Source organism: Triticum aestivum, chromosome 3B, assembly GCF_018294505.1.
Source record: "Triticum aestivum cultivar Chinese Spring chromosome 3B, IWGSC CS RefSeq v2.1, whole genome shotgun sequence".
Taxonomy (NCBI): Eukaryota; Viridiplantae; Streptophyta; class Magnoliopsida; order Poales; family Poaceae; genus Triticum; species Triticum aestivum.
Genome location: NC_057801.1, coordinates 563,599,179 through 563,619,223, shown reverse-complemented (window position 1 = coordinate 563,619,223; position 20,045 = coordinate 563,599,179). Strand labels below are relative to the sequence as shown.

General features: G+C 49.1%; 1 long non-coding RNA gene across 7 annotated transcripts; it reads left to right on the top strand.

Moving 5' to 3' along the window:
• The first annotated feature begins 14,654 nt into the window (after positions 1-14,654).
• LOC123070934 (uncharacterized) lies at positions 14,655-18,394 on the top strand. Of its 7 annotated transcripts, none has more exons than XR_006434010.1 (5): positions 14,655-15,088; positions 15,579-15,707; positions 16,834-17,537; positions 17,921-17,996; positions 18,089-18,394. It is a non-coding gene; the product is annotated as an uncharacterized lncRNA (long non-coding RNA). The 7 variants fall into 7 exon arrangements; XR_006434012.1 differs by lacking the exon at positions 17,921-17,996 and adding an exon at positions 15,167-15,174 and having other exon boundaries at positions 16,841-17,537; XR_006434009.1 differs by lacking the exon at positions 17,921-17,996 and adding an exon at positions 15,167-15,174.
• The last annotated feature ends 1,651 nt before the right edge of the window (positions 18,395-20,045 follow it).

The following is a 20,045-nucleotide window of genomic DNA, read 5'->3' as shown; positions in this document are numbered from 1 at the left end:
TATGATTGACTTGACCCATTCCGTTAGCTTAGCACTTGATCGTTTAGTATGTTGCTATTGCTTTCTTCATGACTTATACATGTTCCTACAACTCTGAGATTATGCAACTCCCGTTTACCGGAGGAACACTTTGTGTGCTACCAAACGTCACAACGTAACTGGGTGATTATAAAGGAGCTCTACAGGTGTCTCCGAAGGTACATGTTGGGTTGGCGTATTTCGAGATTAGGATTTGTCACTCCGATTGTCGGAGAGGTATCTTTGGGCCCTCTCGGTAATACACATCACTTAAGCCTTGCAAGCATTGCAACTAATGAGTTAGTTGCGGGATGATGTATTACAGAACGAGTAAAGAGACTTGCCGGTAACGAGATTGAACTAGGTATTGAGATACCGATGATCGAATCTCGGGCAAGTAACATACCGATGACAAAGAGAACAACGTATGTTGTTATGCGGTTTGACCGATAAAGATCTTCGTAGAATATGTGAGAGCTAATATGAGCATCCAGGTTCCTCTATTGGTTATTGACCGGAAACGTGTTTCGGTCATGTCTACATTGTTCTCGAACCCATAGGGTCCGCACGCTTAAGGTTTCAATGACAGTTATATTATGAGTTTATGAGTTTTGATGTACCGAAGGAGTTCGGAGTCTTGGATGAGATCGGGGACATGACTAGGAGTCTCGAAATGGTCGAGACGTAAAGATCGATATATTGGATGACTATATTTGGAGTTCGGAAAGGTTCCGAGTGATTCGGGTATTTTTTGGAGTAACGGAGAGTTACGGGAATTCGCCGGGGAGTATATGGGCCTTATTGGGCTTTAGGGGAAAGAGAGAGGAGAGGCTGGGCGCCCCCCAAGGCCTAGTCCGAATTGGACTAGGGGGAGGGGCTGCGCCCCCTCCTTCCTTCTCTTCTCTTCCCCCTTTCCTTGACTCCTACTCCTACTACTTGGAAGGGGGGGGTGTCGGTGTCAAAACCGGCGGATCTCGGGTAGGGGGTCCCGAACTGTGCGTCTAGGCGGATGGTAACAGGAGACAAGGGACACGATGTTTTACCCAGGTTCGGGCCCTCTTGATGGAGGTAAAACCCTACGTCCTGCTTGATTGATATTGATATTGTGGATGTTTACAAGAGTGGATCTACACGAGATCAAGGAGGCTAAACCCTAGAAGCTAGCCTATGGTATGATTGTAATGGTTGTTGTTGTTGTTGTTGTTGTTGTTGTTGTGTCCTACGGACTAGAGCCATCCGGTTTATATAGACATCGGAGAGGGCTAGGGTTACATAGAGTCGGTTACAATGGTAGGAGATCTACGTATCCGTATCGCCAAGCTTGCCTTCCACGCCAAGGAAAGTCCCATCCGGACACGGGACGAAGTCTTCAATCTTGTATCTTCATAGTCTTGGAGTCCGATCGATGATGATAGTCCGGCTGATGATGGTAGTCCGGCTATCCGGACACCCCCTAATCCAGGACTTCCTCAGTAGCCCCTGAACCAGGCTTCAATGACGATAAGTCCGGCGCGTATATTGCTTGGCATTGCAAGGCGGGTTCCTCCTCCGAATGATAGAAGATTGTGAACACCAGGATAGTGTCCGGCTCTGCAAAATAAATTCCACATTCCACCGTAGAGAGAATAATACATACACAAGTTCAATCTGCTGACTTTTTTTGCGGCATGACGTCACGCCACTACCAAGCCATTACTTGAATCGTTTTTTACTCTACCACCTCAGCGCATTTAGCGAAGCGATTTCCTTGGCACGTCTTGTCGAAGCAGAGATCGTGTTCCCCTTAATCCGGGATTCTCATCAATACGGACGTGGGTAACCCAACCGCGCCATTGATGGTGACGCTTGGGGGATAAGCGAGTTTTACCAGGCCGGTGGGGGACGCGTAGACTTCGCCCGCCCATATAAGGGATAAGGATTCACCTTTTCACCTACGCCTTCTTCCTCCTTTGCTTATCCATCTCCGCGCACTCGAGCTCCAGCGCCCAAGCCCGCACATCTCGTCTCAACCTTCCCCAGTTATGTCCGGAGCGGGAGGCAAGTGGATGACCTCCTCCGTTACGGAGGAGCACATCGAAAGACTGCGCAGCGCCGGCTACCTGTCCGGCGACATCGCGCACCGGCTGCCCGACGAGGGGCAGCTCATCCCCACCCCCAGGCCCCATGAGAGGGTCGTTTTTCTTCCCCACTTCCTCCGCGGACTGGGCTTTCCACTTCACCCCTTTGTCCGGGGGCTCATGTTCTACTACGGCCTGGATTTCCATGATCTGGCGCCGAACTTCATCCTCAACATCTCGGCGTTTATCGTCGTGTGCGAGGCCTTCCTCTGCATCCAGCCCCACTTCGGCTTGTGGCTCAAGACCTTCAATGTCAAGCCGAAGGTAGTGAAGGGCACTCAAGCGGAGTGCGGAGGCGCCATGTTGGGCAAGATGCCCAACGTCCTTTGGTTCGAAGGGGCCTTCGTGGAATCCGTCAAGGGGTGGCAATCGGGGTGGTTCTATATCACCGAGCCGCGCGACCCTACGTGGGCGGCGGCCCCCGAGTTCAGATCTGGTATCCCCACGCAGCTCACCTCCTGGAAAGAGAAGGGCTTGCTGTGGGGTAGTTCGGAGGAGCTGACGGGACTCCAAGCCTGTATCCAGAAGCTGGTGAAGAAGCTCAGGCTGGTTAACGTGGTCCAAGTCATGCTCGTCCGCCGGATTCTCCCATGCCAAGAGCGGGCATTCAATCTGTGGGAGTTCAATCCGGAACAGCACCAGGCGCTGAGCGGGCTCTTCGACACGACGTACGAAGGCGCCTGGAGGGTGCTGTTTAAGGGCGCCGAAGCCCCCGCATCCGCGACTGAAGATCGCGGATTTCGCTCGCAGCGCCAAGCCGACGAGGTAAGTGATTCTACCCCTTTACGGGACACTTGCTTTTCATAGTTTGACTCTATGCGGGTTTTAATTTCCCCTTTTCCTTTGACAGGACTGGATGAGGAAGGCGGAGCAGATTATCTGCCCGGCTCCCATGCCAGAAAACCCAGTAGACGCCCATCTAGCGAGGCTGCTGGTTCCGGCACCGCACGTGGTGCCGGAGAAGAAGGCCAAGAAGGAGGCCACGGGTGCTCGAAAGAGTTCCCGTTTTCAGGTGTCCGACGACTCCGGGGCGGACTCCTCCCCCGAAAACGAGGAGGAGAAAGAGGACTCTCTCCCAGAGGAGGGAGAGAGGAAGAGGAAGGCTTCCCCAACAGGGGAGGCCGAAGGGTCCAAGAGGGGAAGGACTATTCCCCCGGACAGCTCCGCCAACATCAACGTTGGCGAGGAAGAATGGCCTTCAAGGGCCAGGCCTCCGGCGAGATCGTAAGTATCCGGATTCCTGAATGATTTATAATTTCTTTTTCTGCGTCACATAGTGTCATTCTGATGCCGCATGCTGCCTGTAGTCCGGCCAATGATGATCTCCCCGCTTCATCGAGCGGGTCGTTGGCTCCGTCGGATGTAGACTCCATCCCGACCGCCTCCACCCCTCGCGACACCGAGGACGCCGAGGTGGGATCCCAAGAAGGGACCCATCAGGGGGAGGCTCCGGAGGCGCCACAAGGCGGCCTCCCGGACTTTGCGCCGGACTCCACATCAGAACCCGCAGTGGTTCCGGAGTCCGGCCGGCGGCCCCTTCGCACGAAGGGCAAGACCGTGACGCCGGCGGCTTCCGTCCAACCGGAGGCGCCGGACAATTTGTTGGAGGCGCTGCAGAGCGCTTCCATCGAGGAAGAACACCGCACTATTATGAGTGCGGTGATTCAGAAGGTACAGCTTGCCAAGAGCGGGCTGACCGAAGCCTGCAGTAGCCTTCTATCAGGCTTTGAGGTAAGAAGTTAAAAATATGCAATGTAATACCGCATAGACAGTAGCCCCTGATGCTCGGTTCGGTGTTCGGAAAGAAAAGCCGGACTGAGGATCTGAAAAAAAGAAGATATACGCAGGGTTGCTAAAAAATTATGTCAATATGGGTTGCAGGCTGCGCTGCTGACCTCTGCCGCACTGACTGCGGAGGTCGGTGCTTTGAAGCAGGAGCTCGAGCGGTCCGAGCAAGAGCTCGGCCGCGCCAAGAAGCAGCTCCAGGACAAAGAAGGTGAGTAACACCACTTTGAACTTGTACCTTACAGAAAAGGATTTAGGTTGCAACAAAAAATAACAAGGATAACATGGGTACTGCAGGGGCCACGAACGAGGTGGCGACCCTGAAGGAGGCCGTGTCCGCGGCCGAACGCAATGCGGCCGCGGAACGGGCAGAGCGAGAAAAGCAGGAGGCGCGGGTGGCGGTGGTTCGGCAAGAGCTCCAGGCTCTCATGGAAAAGCATGAGAGTTTGGAGCGTGACTCAAAGACTCGAGAGTCCGAGCTTGCCTCGGCTCTCGAAAGTGCCAAAACTGCCAAGGCCGATGCCCATAAGTCCCTTCAGGAGATTGAGTTGGTGAGGAAGATAGCGGCGGGTAAGGCATTTTTCATGCAAAGCAAGCATGTGAATGTAAATTACGTGTTACTTACCCGAATTCGGAGCTCTCCAGGGGCGTTTGCAGATCTGCCTCGCAGCGTGTCTGATGCCGCCGCATTCTACCGAGCCGAGGAGGGGAGCTCAACGGAGAAGGTCTTCTGGTCTCAGTATGCTGAGGCCGGCCATCCGGTGCCCCCTAGCGACCAGCTGAAGCAGCTGGTCGAGCTCCACAAGGTGGCCGAGCAGGCCATGAAGGGCCTCATAGTCCGGCTGTGGCCTGGAGAGGCCATGCCTGGGAGCTACTTCGGCCTCGTGCGACGGTTGGTGGATGCGTGCCCCTGGGTGGAGGTTATCAAGCGCTCCGCCTGTATTGAAGGTGCTCGTCGGGCCCTTGCCCGCGCAAAGGTGCATTGGGGCAAGCTGGATGCGGAGAAGCTAATCACTGACGCGCCACCAGCGGGCAAGGAATATCGTACGCCCGAGATGTACTATAAGACTGTCCTGAAGGGTGCCCGCAAGATTGCGGATGAGTGCCCCAGGGATGTAATTATTGAGTAAATTCGCAATGTGTTATCCTGTGCGCTGAAAACTTTGTTCATATGCGCTAAGCAACGCTTGTTAATTTAAAATATTACCTTCTGTGCGGCCGTTTATTAAATCTGAGAGATGGCAAGTCGTCGGCTTCAGCCCCCATGCCACGAGTGCTGGGGTGTTCGGGATAAACTTGAGCACTCTTGTTCCCATTTTTGGGTCCATCTAGGGAGGCGCTCAACACAACGAACAAGGCAACCGGACTTATAGTGCTTGAACACTCTCACTTAGCCATAGAATTCTATAATTTTAAATTTCGGCGAAGCCCCTAGTATTCGGAAGACCGAATTCGGGGCGCTATCCACGCCTTCGTCGGACATTATCCGGTACTTCGCTCGAAGCGGCGTAGGTCTTTAAGGACCCGAAAAGACCTCTCGAACAGCGACCAGTCTCTCGCCTTATCATGACAGTCAGTTTTAGCTTTCTCCACTGAGGCGTTAACCCGGCTCAACCGGGGCGCAATCGCAGTGGTTCTCCCAGTGCTACCTTAGCCGATAGAACGGAACGTAAGGTGCCAAACATGGGAGCCGGGCAAACCCAACTATTGACCCAAGACATGATTCGGAGCCGATTCATATAATGCTATAAGTTCGGGGTGCCGCACTTGTGAAAGTGTTCGGACTTTATCACACCATAATGCGGGGAACATAAGCCCCTGGTGTATTTGGCCGTACCAAAATGTACGGATGCAACATGTCGTAAATGAACATATATATATATAAGGTAATGCAATTATGGGCAAAAAGTGCTGCATTTTATTCGAGAAGATCTGCTATGAGTGCGGAATGATACAAATAGTGCGGAAAGCAAGGGATTGGACGAATTAAAGGCGTCTCCCTCCAGGGGTAGGCCGCGGAATGGTGTATTTAACAAATTTAATGCTCGTAATGGAGACCACCTGAGTGTTCGTCGCAGCCTTTGTCCCTCCCTGGCTGTTGCATCATGAGTTCGGCAGGTTCGCCGCCGGACAGAGTTCTGTATAAAAAAGAGAGAAATAAAAGATAAAAAGAGCGACACACTTGGGAGCCCCTGGTGTGGTCGAACCGCACTCTGGGTCTGTTGTGGTTGTGCCTCTCCCCCTATGCCCATGGTATCTCCAGGGCGTAATTATGTACGCGGAGAGTTTGTCTTACAATTGTGCGAGGGCTGGGGTTGAGGCCGCATTGCTACGCGTGCTCGGAACGTGCCAGGTGGTCTTGGTTGATGTTGCTCCGGGCGCGTTTGGCCGTGTCCGGTCGTTTAACGGCCGGACTCGAAAATTGCCTTAAAAGGCTGCTCTGTACTTCTGCCGCGAGAGCCGCTGTATGTTCCTCCGTTCGGAGGGAGCGTTCCGTGTTTCCATTGACCGTGATGACTCCACGAGGGCCTGGCATCTTGAGCTTAAGGTATGCATAATGCGGCACCGCGTTGAATTTTGCGAACGCGGTTCGTCCGAGCAGAGCGTGATAGCCACTGCGGAATGGGACTATGTCGAAGATTAACTCCTCGCTTCGGAAATTATCCGGGGATCCGAAGACCACTTCCAGTGTAACTGAGCCTGTACAACTGGCCTCGACACCTGGTATGACGCCTTTGAAGGTTGTCTTTGTAGGTTTAATCCTTGAAGGGTCTATGCCCATCTTGCGCACTGTATCCTGATAAAGCAGGTTCAGGCTACTGCCGCCGTCCATCAGGACTCTCGTGAGGTGAAATCCATCGACGATTGGGTCTAAAACCAATGCGGCGAATCCGCCATGGCGGATACTGGTCGGATGGTCTCTTCGATCGAAAGTGATCGGGCAAGAGGACCATGGGTTGAATTTTGGGGCGACTGGCTCCATCGCGTATACGTCCCTTAGTGCACGCTTCCGCTCCCTCTTGGGTATATGCGTTGCGTATATCATGTTTACCGTCCGAACTTGAGGGGGGAATCCCTTTTGTCCTCTGTTGTTCGGCGGCCGGGTCTCTTCCTCGTCATCGCTGTGTAGCCCCTTGTCATTGTTTTCGGCGATTAATTTGCCTGCCTGCTTGAATACCCAACAATCTCTGTTGGTGTGGTTAGCTGGCTTTTCGGGGGTTCCATGTATTTGACAGGAGCGGTCGAGTATTCGGTCCAAATTGGACGGGCCCGGAGTGGTTCTTTTGAATGGCTTCTTCCGTTGACCGGGCTTGGAGCCTCGGAATCCGGCGTTGACTGCCGTATCCTCATTGCTGTCGCCGTTAATGCGGCGTTTGTTTTTGTTTCGACGCGACCTGCCATTGCGGTCCTTGGTATCCGGACTGCCAGCGTTTTTGCTGAGGTTGTTGCTGCGAGCTAGCCAGCTATCCTCTCCCGCACAGAAGCGGGTCATGAGTGATGTGAGGGCTGCCATGGATTTCGGCTTTTCCTGTCCTAGGTGCCGGGCCAGCCACTCGTCGCGGATGTTATGTTTGAAGGCAGCGAGGGCCTCTGCATCCGGACAGTCGACGATTTGATTTTTCTTTGTTAAGAACCGTGTCCAGAATTGCCTGGCCGATTCGTCTGGCTGCTGGATTATGTGGCTTAGGTCATCTGCGTCCGGTGGTCGCACATACGTGCCCTGGAAGTTGTCGAGGAATGCGGCTTCCAGGTCTTCCCAGCATCCAATTGACTCTGCGGGCAGGCTGTTAAGCCAATGCCGAGCTGGTCCTTTAAGCTTGAGCGGGAGATATTTGATGGCGTGAAGATCGTCGCCGCGGGCCATATGTATATGGAGGAGATAATCCTCAATCCAAACCGCGGGGTCTGTTGTGCCATCGTAGGATTCGATATTAACGGGTTTAAACCCTTCAGGGATTTGATGATCCATTACTTCGTCAGTGAAGCATAGTGGGTGCGCGGCGCCTCTGTATTGAGCAATATCGCGACGTAGCTCGAGAGAGCGTTGTCTGCTGTGTTCGGCCCGGCCGGAGTAGTTGTATCCGGCGCGACGGTATTCGTCGTGGGTCTTGGGGCGCCCACGTGATCCATAGATAGATCTGGATTGTCTTGCCTTGTCCTCCAATATATCCCGCAAGTCCGGCGCGTTCCCCCGTGGCTTCATGCTTTTTGAGCGATGCCGGGGTACGGTTTTGGTGGAGGGCTTGCACGCCTCTCTGTCGCGGCCACGAGGTGGTCGGTCTGCCGTATTGTGCGCTGGTGATGCAGGTTTGTACGCTTCCTCCTCTAGTCGGGGGAGCAACTTGCGTTTTGGGTAACTTTTGGAGGGGCGTTCGAGTTCATACTCTTCGGCCGCGAGGACCTCGGTCCATCTGTCGGCCAGTAGGTCTTGATCAGCTTGAAGCTGTTGCTGCTTTTTCTTTAGGCTGTTTGCCGTGGCCATTAGCCTGCGTCTGAAACGCTCTTGTTCGACGGGATCCTCAGGCACGACGAATTCGTCGTCGTCGAGGCTTGCCTCGTCTCCGGAGGGAGGTAAGTAATTATCATCCTCGACCTCTTCGTCTGCCGCCCTCTCGTGAGGGCTTGCTTCTGCCTCCTCCTGCGCTGGATCGTGCTGGAGGGGGTTGTCTTCGGCACTTTCTGGGGTGTTATTATCTCCTGTGCCGGAATCTCTATTCTTGCTGTGGCGGGATTTAGAGCGGCGCCGCTGATGTCGGCGCTTGGGCTGTTTCTTTAAGGAATCGGCCTCCGTTGCTTCTTCGCCGTCCCCATCTTTTGGGGTGTCCACCATGTATATGTCGTATGACGAGGTGGTCTTCCAGTGTCCTGTAGGCACTGGTTCTTGATAGTCTCCGGCATCGTCGTCCATACCGTCGATGTCTTCGGAGTCGTAGTCGAGTACGTCGGTTAGATCGTCGACGGTGGCTACGAAGTGGGTGGTGGGTGGGCTCTGAATTTCTTCGTCGTCCGCGTCCCAACCATCCTGGCCGTAGTTCGGCCAGGGCTCTCCGGATAGCGAGAGATGCTTCAGCGAATTTAAGATATCGCCGAAGGGTGAGTGCTGAAAGATGTCCGCAGCGGTGAATTCCATGATCGGCGCCCAGTCGGATTCGACTGGCAGGGGCGCAGGAGGTTCGGAGTCCGGCAGAGAGTCCGGCACCTCGGAGTCATGAGCTTTATGCGGGACAAGGTAAGTGTTCGGCTCCATCGCCGTAGAAGTTGCAGCTCCCGAGGCGGTGTCCAGCCATCCGTCCTCGATCTGAGCGATCGGCTCCGGACTATGGGTCGGAGCGGATTCGTGTGCGGCCTCCAAGGTGCTGTCCGGCGGCAGAGTTAGGTCGTGCCCATCGTGACAGCGCGGCACGCTCGGCTGTGGCTCAGATCCATCGAAGATCAAGTCCCCGCGGATATCGGCCGTGAAGTTTAGGCTTCCAAACCTGACCTGACGGCCAGGGGCGTAGCTTTCGATCTGCTCCAGATGGCCAAGTGAGTTGGCCCGCAGTGCGAAGCCGCCGAATACGAAGATCTGTCCGGGGAGAAAAGTCTCACCCAGGACTGCGTCGTTGTCGATTGAAGAGGCCATCAAGCCTATCGGTGACGACACAGAGGAACTCTCAATGAAAGCACCAATGTCGGTGTCAAAACCGGCGGATCTCGGGTAGGGGGTCCCGAACTGTGCGTCTAGGCGGATGGTAACAGGAGACAAGGGACACGATGTTTTACCCAGGTTCGGGCCCTCTTGATGGAGGTAAAACCCTACGTCCTGCTTGATTGATATTGATATTGTGGATGTTTACAAGAGTGGATCTACCACGAGATCAAGGAGGCTAAACCCTAGAAGCTAGCCTATGGTATGATTGTAATGGTTGTTGTTGTTGTCCTACGGACTAGAGCCATCCGGTTTATATAGACACCGGAGAGGGCTAGGGTTACATAGAGTCGGTTACAATGGTAGGAGATCTACGTATCCGTATCGCTAAGCTTGCCTTCCACGCCAAGGAAAGTCCCATCCGGACACGGGACGAAGTCTTCAATCTTGTATCTTCATAGTCTTGGAGTCCGGTCGATGATGATAGTCCAGCTGATGATGGTAGTCCGGCTATCCGGACACCCCCTAATCCAGGACTCCCTCAGGGGGGGGAATCCTACTCCCGATGGGAGTAGGACTCCTCCTTGGCGCGCCTCCACATGGCCGGCCGCCCCCTCCCCCTTGATCCTTTATATACGGGGGCAGGGGGCACCTCAGAACACACAAGTTGATCTTCGTGATCGTTCCTTAGCCGTGTGCGGTGCCCCCCTCCACCATATTCCACCTCGGTAATATCGTAGCGGTGCTTAGGCGAAGCCGTGCGTCGGTAGAACATCATCACCGTCACCATGCCGTCGTGCTGACGGAACTCTTCCCCGACACCCTGCTGGATCGGAGTCCGGGGATCGTCATCGAGCTGAACGTGTGCTGAACTCGGAGGTGCCGTACGTTCGGTACTTGGATCGGTCGGATCGTGAAGACGTACGACTACATCAATCGCGTTGTTATTATGCTTCCGCTTTCGGTCTACGAGGGTACGTGGACAACACTCTCCCCTCTCGTTGCTATGCATCACCATGATCTTGCGCGTGCGTAGGAATTTTTTTGAAATTACTACGTTCCCCAACAACGAAGACCCTTCTTGGGGAAAGCTTAGAGAGCTGTAGCAAAGTGGGGTTGAATCCCTTCTGCAAACTTATCCCGCCACCAGATGTAAGCTCTCCAACTCATTTACTTTGTTCACTGCTTATATAACCTGCATATGCCTTATCTTTTTGCGACTTATGCAGGCTGAATCTGCCTTCTAGAATAAGAAGTGCGAAGAGAAGGAGAAAGCGGCCAAGAATCCCAGGGCCAAGACCAAGTCCACTAAGAGAAATAAGAAGAAAATAACCGCCTTAGAACTACTCACTCTAGAGGATGAGTCGGAGGTAGAGCTTGACTCTCTTGGTTCCCTTTTTATACATCTTATTAACGCTGACTACTCTCAAGACGATACGGAAGCCAGCCAGGCGGGTGATGAAGAGGTAACTATTATTTCCTCCGACTCGGAGCCTTTGCCAAGACAAAAAATTTGACAAGTAACCCGGGAAGTACGGTTTTCTCACCCTTTAGCTTATTTGGATCCAAACTTTATTTTGAAGTAACAACAACATGAGAACCAGTGCAGAACTCGGAATAGTGGTGGCGGAGAGCTATCCTCCGGGTTACCCAACACACCGGCCCCTCGCAAGCGCCGGAAAGAGGTGCCTCAGAATTCAATCTCTTTTTATCCAAAGGCGGGTTTTGTTCGCCAACCACTTAATCCTTCCGAGTTAAATTATCAGGGAACTTCTCATTCCTCTTCCGGCGACTCATCTCAGACCCAACTACCGCCATTCAAGATTGCCCCTGGATAACAACTTTTGACTTTGTTGTTTTACCATCTATAAATAGATATACTGACCTCTTCATCCTTCTCTTGTAGTGGGATAGCAAAGCCAAGCAAGAAAGCGAAGACAAATAAGCCGGCGGAAGACCCAAAAGTCCATGAGCCAGAAAAACAAGCACCACTATTCGAAGCCTTCGTGCAAAACCCTGAGGATATTGCTGATGACCCGCCACCAGAAAACCCTGGCGCCTCCACAGATCCTATGGATGTTGACCCTTTGGGTGCTAAGCCGCCAAGTCCAATCAAGCCTACCGAGGAGAATGTTGAAGACATTTTGATTACCGACACTAGCTACACAGAGACGGGGAATCCTACCATCCTGGCTAAGCATTCTGCCAATGAAGAACTGATTGAGAAGTGCAAGGTCAAGTTTCATATTGCCAACTATTCTCATCTGGACGTTAGAGAATTATTCTCTGGCTATTTCAATCAAGTGCATGTTGGTCGTGATCTTGAAATGGGCATAGTCAAACAGATGCACCAAAAATATGAGGTATATACTTCTGCTTCCTCTGTTAATATACTCATCCAGCCCCCAAGTCTTAGTCATAGGAAAAATTGACTGAGTATGGCAAAGACTTTAATCAGTATACCATAGTAAAAACCTTGAGCCATAGCCCCCATGAACTGGCTTGCCTTAAAAAAGATGAGCCAAATCATTTAGATTAGCTTCTGAAAAACTTCACCTCATAGCCCTCACAGGTCGGGTTATCTTTGAAAAAGATGAGACGGATTTTTCTGCAACTTAAAAGAACTTCTTCACACATTAGCCCCCAAGTGCCAAGTGATGTTGCTTGCAAAGGGCTTGGGCCTTGTCTGTATTGTACCTTGACATATTTGCTGATGATTGTTTAACCTCTTGTTTACAAGAGGCCTCAACTCAAGTTGAATCCCAATTGGCTGATTTGAGAACCGAACTCGAGCGTCAAGAGTCTCAGACCCGGAAAGCTGACTCCAAGTTCAAATTTAGCTTGGATGAAATTGAAAAACTCAAAACTGGGTTTGCTGCAGAGAGAACCGCCTGGGGTGAAGAAAAGATTGCCTTAGTGCAGAGAGCAGAAACCGCTGAGGCTTCTTTGCAAGAGGTCACCGCAGAGCTAACCAGTTTAAAACGCCACATTACGCAGATGACCGCCGCTATCTTTGGTAAGAAATACCGGATATTTTAATCATTTGCAATGCTCGTCTCTTAACCCGACTGGTGACTTAACTGCGTGTTTATTTAATAGCCCCCAGGAGTACCAACCTTGGCCAAGATATGCTGGTAAAGCTAATGGCGGTTTACACTCTGGTAGAGCAATTATACACCGGTGCTCAGCGCACAATAGTTGCCATTGAAGGAAATATGCCCTAGACGCAATAATAAAGTTATTATTTATTTCCTTATATCATGATAAATGTTTATTATTCATGCTAGGATTGTATTAACCGGAAACTTGGTACATGTTTGAATACATAGACAAAACAGAGTGTCCCTAGTAGGCCTCTACTTGACTAGCTCATTAATCAAAGATGGTTATGTTTCCTGACCATAGACATGTGTTGTCATTTGATAAATGGGATCACATCATTAGGAGAATGATGTGATGGACAAGACCCATCCGTTAGCTTAGCATTATGATCGTTACAGTTTCATTGCTACTGCTTTCTTCATGACTTATACACGTTCCTCAGACTATGAGATTATGCAACTCCCGAATACCGGAGCAACACCTTGTGTGCTATCAAACATCACAACGTAACTGGGTGATTTTAAAGATGCTCTATAGGTGTCTCCGAAGGTGTTTGTTGGGTTGGCATAGATCGAGATTAGGATTTATCACTCAGTGTATCGGAGAGGTATCTCTAGGCCCTCTCGGTAATGCTCATCACTATAAGCCTTGCAAGCAATGTGACTAATGAGTTATTTGCGGTATGAAGCATTACGGAACGAGTAAAGAGACTTGCCGGTAATGAGATTGAACTAGGTATGATGATACCGACGATCGAATCTCGGGCAAGTAACATACCGATGACAAAGGGAACAACGTATGTTGTTATGTGGTTTGAATGATAAAGATATTCGTAGAATATGTAGGAGCCAATATGAGCATCCGGATTCTGCTATCGGTTATTGACCGGAGATATGTCTCGGTCATGTCTACATAGTTCTCGAACCCGTAGGGTCCGCACGCTTAACGTTCGATGACGATTTGTATTATGAGTTATGTGATTTGATGATCGAAGTTTGTTCGGAGTCCTGGATGAGATCACGGACATGACGAGGAGTCTCAAAATGGTCGATACATAAAGATTCATATATTGGAATGTTGCATTTGGACATCGGAATGGTTCCGAGTGGTTCGGGCATTTTTCCGGAGTACCGGGAGGTTACCGGAACCCCCTGGGAGAAGTTATGGGCCTTATGAGCCATAAGAGGGAAGCGCACCAGCCCACAAGGGGCTGGTGCGCCCCTCCTTGGGCAGGAGAACGATTAGGACTAGGAGAAGGGGGCCGGCCCCCCTTTCCTCCTCCTTCTCCCTCCCCCCTTTCCTACTCCGTATGGGAGGTGGAATCCTACTAGGACTAGGGAGTCCTAGTAGGACTCCACACCTTGGCGCGCCCCCTAGGGCCTGCTGCCTCTCCCTCTCCCTCCTTTATATACGTGGGCGGGGGGCACCCCAAAGGACACACAAGTTGATCTTTTAGCCGTGTGCGGTGCCCCCCTCCACAGTTACACACCTTGGTCATATCGCCGTAGTGCTTAGGCGAAGCCCTGTGCTGGTAACTTCATCATCACCGTCACCACGCCGTCGTACTGATGGAACTCACCCTCGTTCTCAACTGGATCAAGAGCGCGAGGGGCGTCATCAAGCTGAACATGTGCTGAACATGGAGGTGCCGTGCGTTCGGTACTTGGTCGGTTGGATCGTGTAGAAGTTCGACTACATCAACCACGTTATTGAAACGCTTCCGCTTTCGGTCTATGAGGGTATGTGGATGCACTCTCCCCTCTTGTTGCTATGCATCACCTAGATAGATCTTGCGTGATCGTAGGTTTTTTTTTTTTGAAATTACCGCATTCCCCAACAGTGGCATCCGAGCCAGGTCTATATACCCCTTATAAAGCAACACACATTCTACAACATTTCAGCTATACGTTGTAAAATTTACAATAGATACGCATATTAAAAGTTGCAGATATGCGTTGCAGGTTTGCAGCTCTTTGATCCCATCGTGGGATACATATGAAAAAAATAAAAGAAAGGAGAGGGACACGCGAGAAACAAAGCCATCGATGCCCCTCATCTCTCCCAAATCGCCGCCACTAACCGCCTCGTCACCCTCGTCCTCCCACCTCGCCGCCGGCCCTCCCCTCCGTTCCTCCCATATCGCTGCTCTTGAGGCTACCGGATCTGCCTCATCCCCCACCTACCCCATCCCTCTCACATCCCATCTCTCTCTCTCTCTCTCTCTCAGTGCAGCTCCTCGTGGCGCCACCTGCGGCGGTTGATTCAGGCGACTTCCGGCGAATCCCGCCATGCCCGAGGTCCCTTCACACCGTGGCGCGCTCCCATGCAGCTAGATCTGGCGCCCGCGGCTACCAAAGCCCACCCGCGACCTTCCCGCGATGGCTAGGGTTTCGGGCGCCGGCGCCGGCGCCAGTGGCCATGTCGTCTTTCTCGTCCGGTGAGTGAATACCCTCCCCTGGCTTCGTCCTCTCTCTCTTCCCCTTTCTCTAACCTCTGTTCTTCTCTTCTCGTGTAGATGTCTAGGTATGCACCCCAATTCTATTGCAGCTAATCCCTGTCAGAAAAGTTTGGCCCTTGTGCGACGAACACTGATATGCCTGCAGACTGACTCTTCCGATCTCCGTTGTTCATGCACTGATTGCTATTCTATTAAATTAGTAATTATTATATATCAATTGTGCATCAATCAATTTTTTTAAAAATCTTATACGCTGCTAACTCATCAATCCTTGATAGATGACTCGTTAATCCTTTCAATTTGTTTGATGTAGAGAAGAACTACTTCATATATGCGTACCCCATATTAAATAGTCTATTGCAAGAGTTATAATATTTAAGGAGGGACACAGTCTTAATAGGTCGTCTCTGTATGGCAGTTTTGATGAGTTACTAATCGAAGTTTTTTGTTGCAATTTCACACTTTTCAGGAGTCTGATGGTCAGGTTATTTAGGTGGAGGTAGTAGCTTGCTAATGGTGGCTTTCACGTCCAGCTTAAATACTAGAGGACGTGGACCTGTTTTGGAGGAAGCACGGACACCTTTGTTTTAGTGAGCAGGTGAATTAATCATCCACATTGTTTCTTCTATGATGTTGCTTTGATGCTGTTGATATGATTCAGAATTCAGAGAACACTGATAAATACTTCTCTCCATGCCTGTTAATGTACTGATTGTTGTATGCGCTTACTATTCTGCACAATTTGGATTACTAGCTAAATACTCGTGTGTTGCTACGGTGTAACAAACATTCAATTTCATGAACATGTCAAATGATACACTGTTTCTTGTAGTATGTGATATACTGTTACCACTGGCGGAGCTTCGTGAGGCAAAAGCATGCCATGGCCCGCCCAGCACTTGGGGTAAACATACATGTAGTAGTACAGATAGACGAGTAGCCCAGCTCACGACTACCTTGTTTGCATGTAGCATCGCTTCTTCACGATTATTTCTTGGCCTCTGGCCTCTGTTGCTTGACTCCTCTTCCTATCCAGTAGAGTAGCAGAACGGCGATAGGGCACGAGCCACACGTACAGCCGCAGGGAGGTCCAGAGAGGTGGCGCGGAGCCGCGGAGGTCGAGTCACCGGTCGCACCGCCGGAGCAAGTAGCAGCGCCGAGTGGTGCGGACGCCCAAGGGCGACCCATGTAGCGGTGGCCACCCGGGCGAGTAGCAACCTAGACGACGAGCACTACTGCACAAGCACATGCGCACCCCCAAAACTCTCGTCTCTCGGACAATACTAATTTTCGTATAAAATGTAGGTTATAAGTTATAACACTTTGAAATTCAATAAATTGATAATACACATCTTAATTTGGTACTAGATAATTGTCGTGGAAAGCAAGGCTAATCAACGCAGAATCAATTTGGTTTTCAAGAGAAAAAGAGATGTAAAGTTGAGAAAGATTTATCAGCAGCAGCTCTTCATCCATCGCTTGAGTTGAAATATTCGTGTTCCTTTTAATTTGGCCCGCCCAGGTTTTTGTTTGTAGCTCCACCACTGACTGTTAGTTTCCAATTATATTTCGATACATGACGTCCTTCTCTTCCTTCGGTTTGAAATGCTATTATGCAACTCCCCAGTTAAATTCCTTGGTCTTGCTAGCCTCTTCATCTAAAAACTCACCATAAGATAGTACACATTTTCTTGTCATTTGTTTATGTGATTGTCCTCTCATAGCATGCAGTTATTATATATGCACTTGGGTCAAGTCAACGCAGAGGATTCATCTATATCAAGTACTGATCTACTAATCTAAAAAAAGGTACTAATCTACTACCGCTGTACATCATAGTGAAAATAAAACTGAATCCCAGTACCTCACTTAGATGCAACCTACACCTGAGCTTTATGCATTTTAATGTACAAACATGCATATACTAAGGCTCGCAGCAAGCACACACACATATACACCGGGAGCGGCTCACTGTTAATCATCATGTTTGTCATTCGTTAAGTAGAAGCTCACTGTTTGTTTGTGCATCATGTTTGTCATTCGTTAAGTAGAGGCTCACTGTTTGTTTGTGCGCAGGTTTCCAAAGAAAGAAATACTCAATGCCATTCAGTGCCTTTCAATGTGCCAGTCTCTACATTCATAGTACATCACTGAGTTTTACCTTCAACTAAGACTATTTCCGTTGTGGTGATTATTTGTTTATTCCTTCATTGCTTAGATTAGCTCTAACCATTTTTCAGCCTCCCTTTCTGCTCTTATTTAACTATTTATGTACTTCCCAATGATGTACCTATTGTTGTGTGTAATTTAATGTGAGGTGCCACACTCATCCGTTCCGGCACTATCGAGATGGAGGCCAACACCTTGGACGGCTGGAGCTGCTAGTAGATTTGTCCAAGATACGGCAGTGTTCATAGTCATAGTTCTGGTAATTGTCTATGATCCCCATATCTTAACTGTTGTGAAGACGGAAATGCAAGTAATGTTCTTCTTAGATGCTCTTGCCCTTTTGATTCGTACATTGCTAAACTGACCACTGAGCTCCCACCACTTTGATTAATAAATTGCTGAATTACCCACATGAACTCTTGCTTTCACGGTTCGTACATTGCTGAATTTCCCATTATGTCGCTTTCCCTGTTCCATATGAGCAGTGTCTATTGTGCTTTTAACCCTTCAACTTAAGTAGGTCCTATGTTATTAGTGTCTTGCTTTTAGGCCACAACCAAATCTATTTATTTTTCTCTGAGTCTGTATATCTTTGTTTTGTGACCTGAAGTAGTATATTGAGTTGTAACTGAATACTTTCAGGTCACAACTTTTCTTTGTAATAGTCGTAATCTAGCCGGGCAACCAATGTTTCAGAAGTAATGACCCTTTGTAAGAAGTAATGTTTCTTATTTGCTGGGCAACCTGTCACTATTTGCATCATGTCAATGTATTGTGTATTAACGGTTCATTTTGTTATTTTCTTTGTAGATTCAAAAAATATATGAACAATCATGGGTGCATGGCAAGTATACTACAATGATGATGATTATGATGTTCTGGTTCACGATGATGACGATGATGTTTGTTTTCAGTTTTAGTTAGGTTGTAGGGATGTTGTTCCTCGGTTAAGTTTTAGTTAAGTTGTAGGGATGTTGATGGATGTTGTCAGTTTAAGTTTTGCTGTTAAGAGAATATTTAGATTGTGCATTACATTTGGATGTTATTCCTCCTGTAATATCAACTATTGTAATCCCACAATTTTTTCCAATATATGATCTCTTCCTCTGGTGTGTATATTTTGTCTTCTGACTTGATTTACATACTTATCCCCATCATGTGGAGAATTAATTTAATTGATGGCAATATATAAAATATTATTCACATTTTATATGTAAAACACCTGAAGCGTTGCAAATCCTTTGTTGCCAAGCGACGAGAGTTGGATTCATGTACATTAGCCACCAACTTATATGAGTGTTGTATAAGTCGGTTTTATGTGTTGCAGTCTTGCAACGGTTCCTTTTACCAACGGAAGTATAACCGTTGCATTATGATCTAGCAACACTGGATAAGGCTACGCATTCCAAACCGCTGGTAAAGACCCTAGCAACGCATATATTGACTTTTACATACGGAAAAATGCATTGCTATAGACAGCGTCTTGTTGTAGTATATGCACGAGTAGAACACAAAGAGTTGTGGGCGATAATAGTCATACTTCTTACCAGCATGTCATACTTTGATTCGGCGGTATTGTTGGATGAGCGGCCCAGACCGACATTACATGACCGCGTTCATGAGACTGGTTCTACCGACGTGCTTCGCACACAGGTGGCTAGTGGATGTTTGTTTCTCCAACTTTAGTTGAATCGAGTTTGACTACGCCCGGTCCTTGTTGAAGGCTAAAACAGCACACTTGACAAAAAATCATTGTGGTTTTGATGCGTAGGTAAGAACGGTTCTTGCTAGAAGCCCGTAGCAGCCACGTAAAACTTGCAATAACAAAGTAGAGGACGTCTAACTTGTTTTTGTAGGGCTTGCTGTGATGTGATATGGTCAAGGCATGATGTGATATAAATTGTTGTATGAGATGATCATGTTTTGTTACAAAGTTATCGGCAACTGGCAAGAGCCATATGGTTGTCGCTTTATTGTATGCAATGCAATCGCCATGTAATTGTTTTACTTTATCACTAAGCGGTAGCGATAGTCGTAGTAACAATAGTTGGCGAGACGACAACGATGCTACGATGGAGATCAAGGTGTCGCGCCGGTGACGATGGAGATCATGACGATGCTTCGGTGATGGAGATCATGAGCACAAGATGATGATGGCCATATCATGTCACATATTTTGATTGCATGTGATGTTTATCTTTTATGCATCTTATTTTTCTTAGTATGGTGGTAGCATTATAAGATGATCCCTTACTAAATTTCAAGGTATAAGTGTTCTCCCTGAGTATGCGCCGTTATGACAGTTCTTCATGTCGAGACACGACGTGATGATCGGGTGTGATAAGCTCTACGTTCACATACAATGGGTGCAAGCCAGTTTTGCACACGCAGAATACTCGGGTTAAAATTGACGAGCCTAGCATATGCAGATATGGCCTCAGAACACTAGACACCGAAAGGTCGAGCGTGAATCATATAGTAGGTATGATCAACATAGTGATGTTCACCATTGAAAACTACTCCATCTCATGTGATGATCGGACATGGTTTTGTTGATTTGGATCACGTGATCATTTAGATGATTAGAGGGATGTCTATCTAAGTGGGAGTTCTTAAGTACTATGATTAATTGAACTTTAATTTATCATGAACTTAATCCTGGTAGTATTTTGCAAATTATGTTGTAGATCAATAGCTCGCGTTATAGCTTCCCTATGTTTTTTATATGCTCCTAGAGAAAACTAAGTTGAAATATGATGGTAGCAAT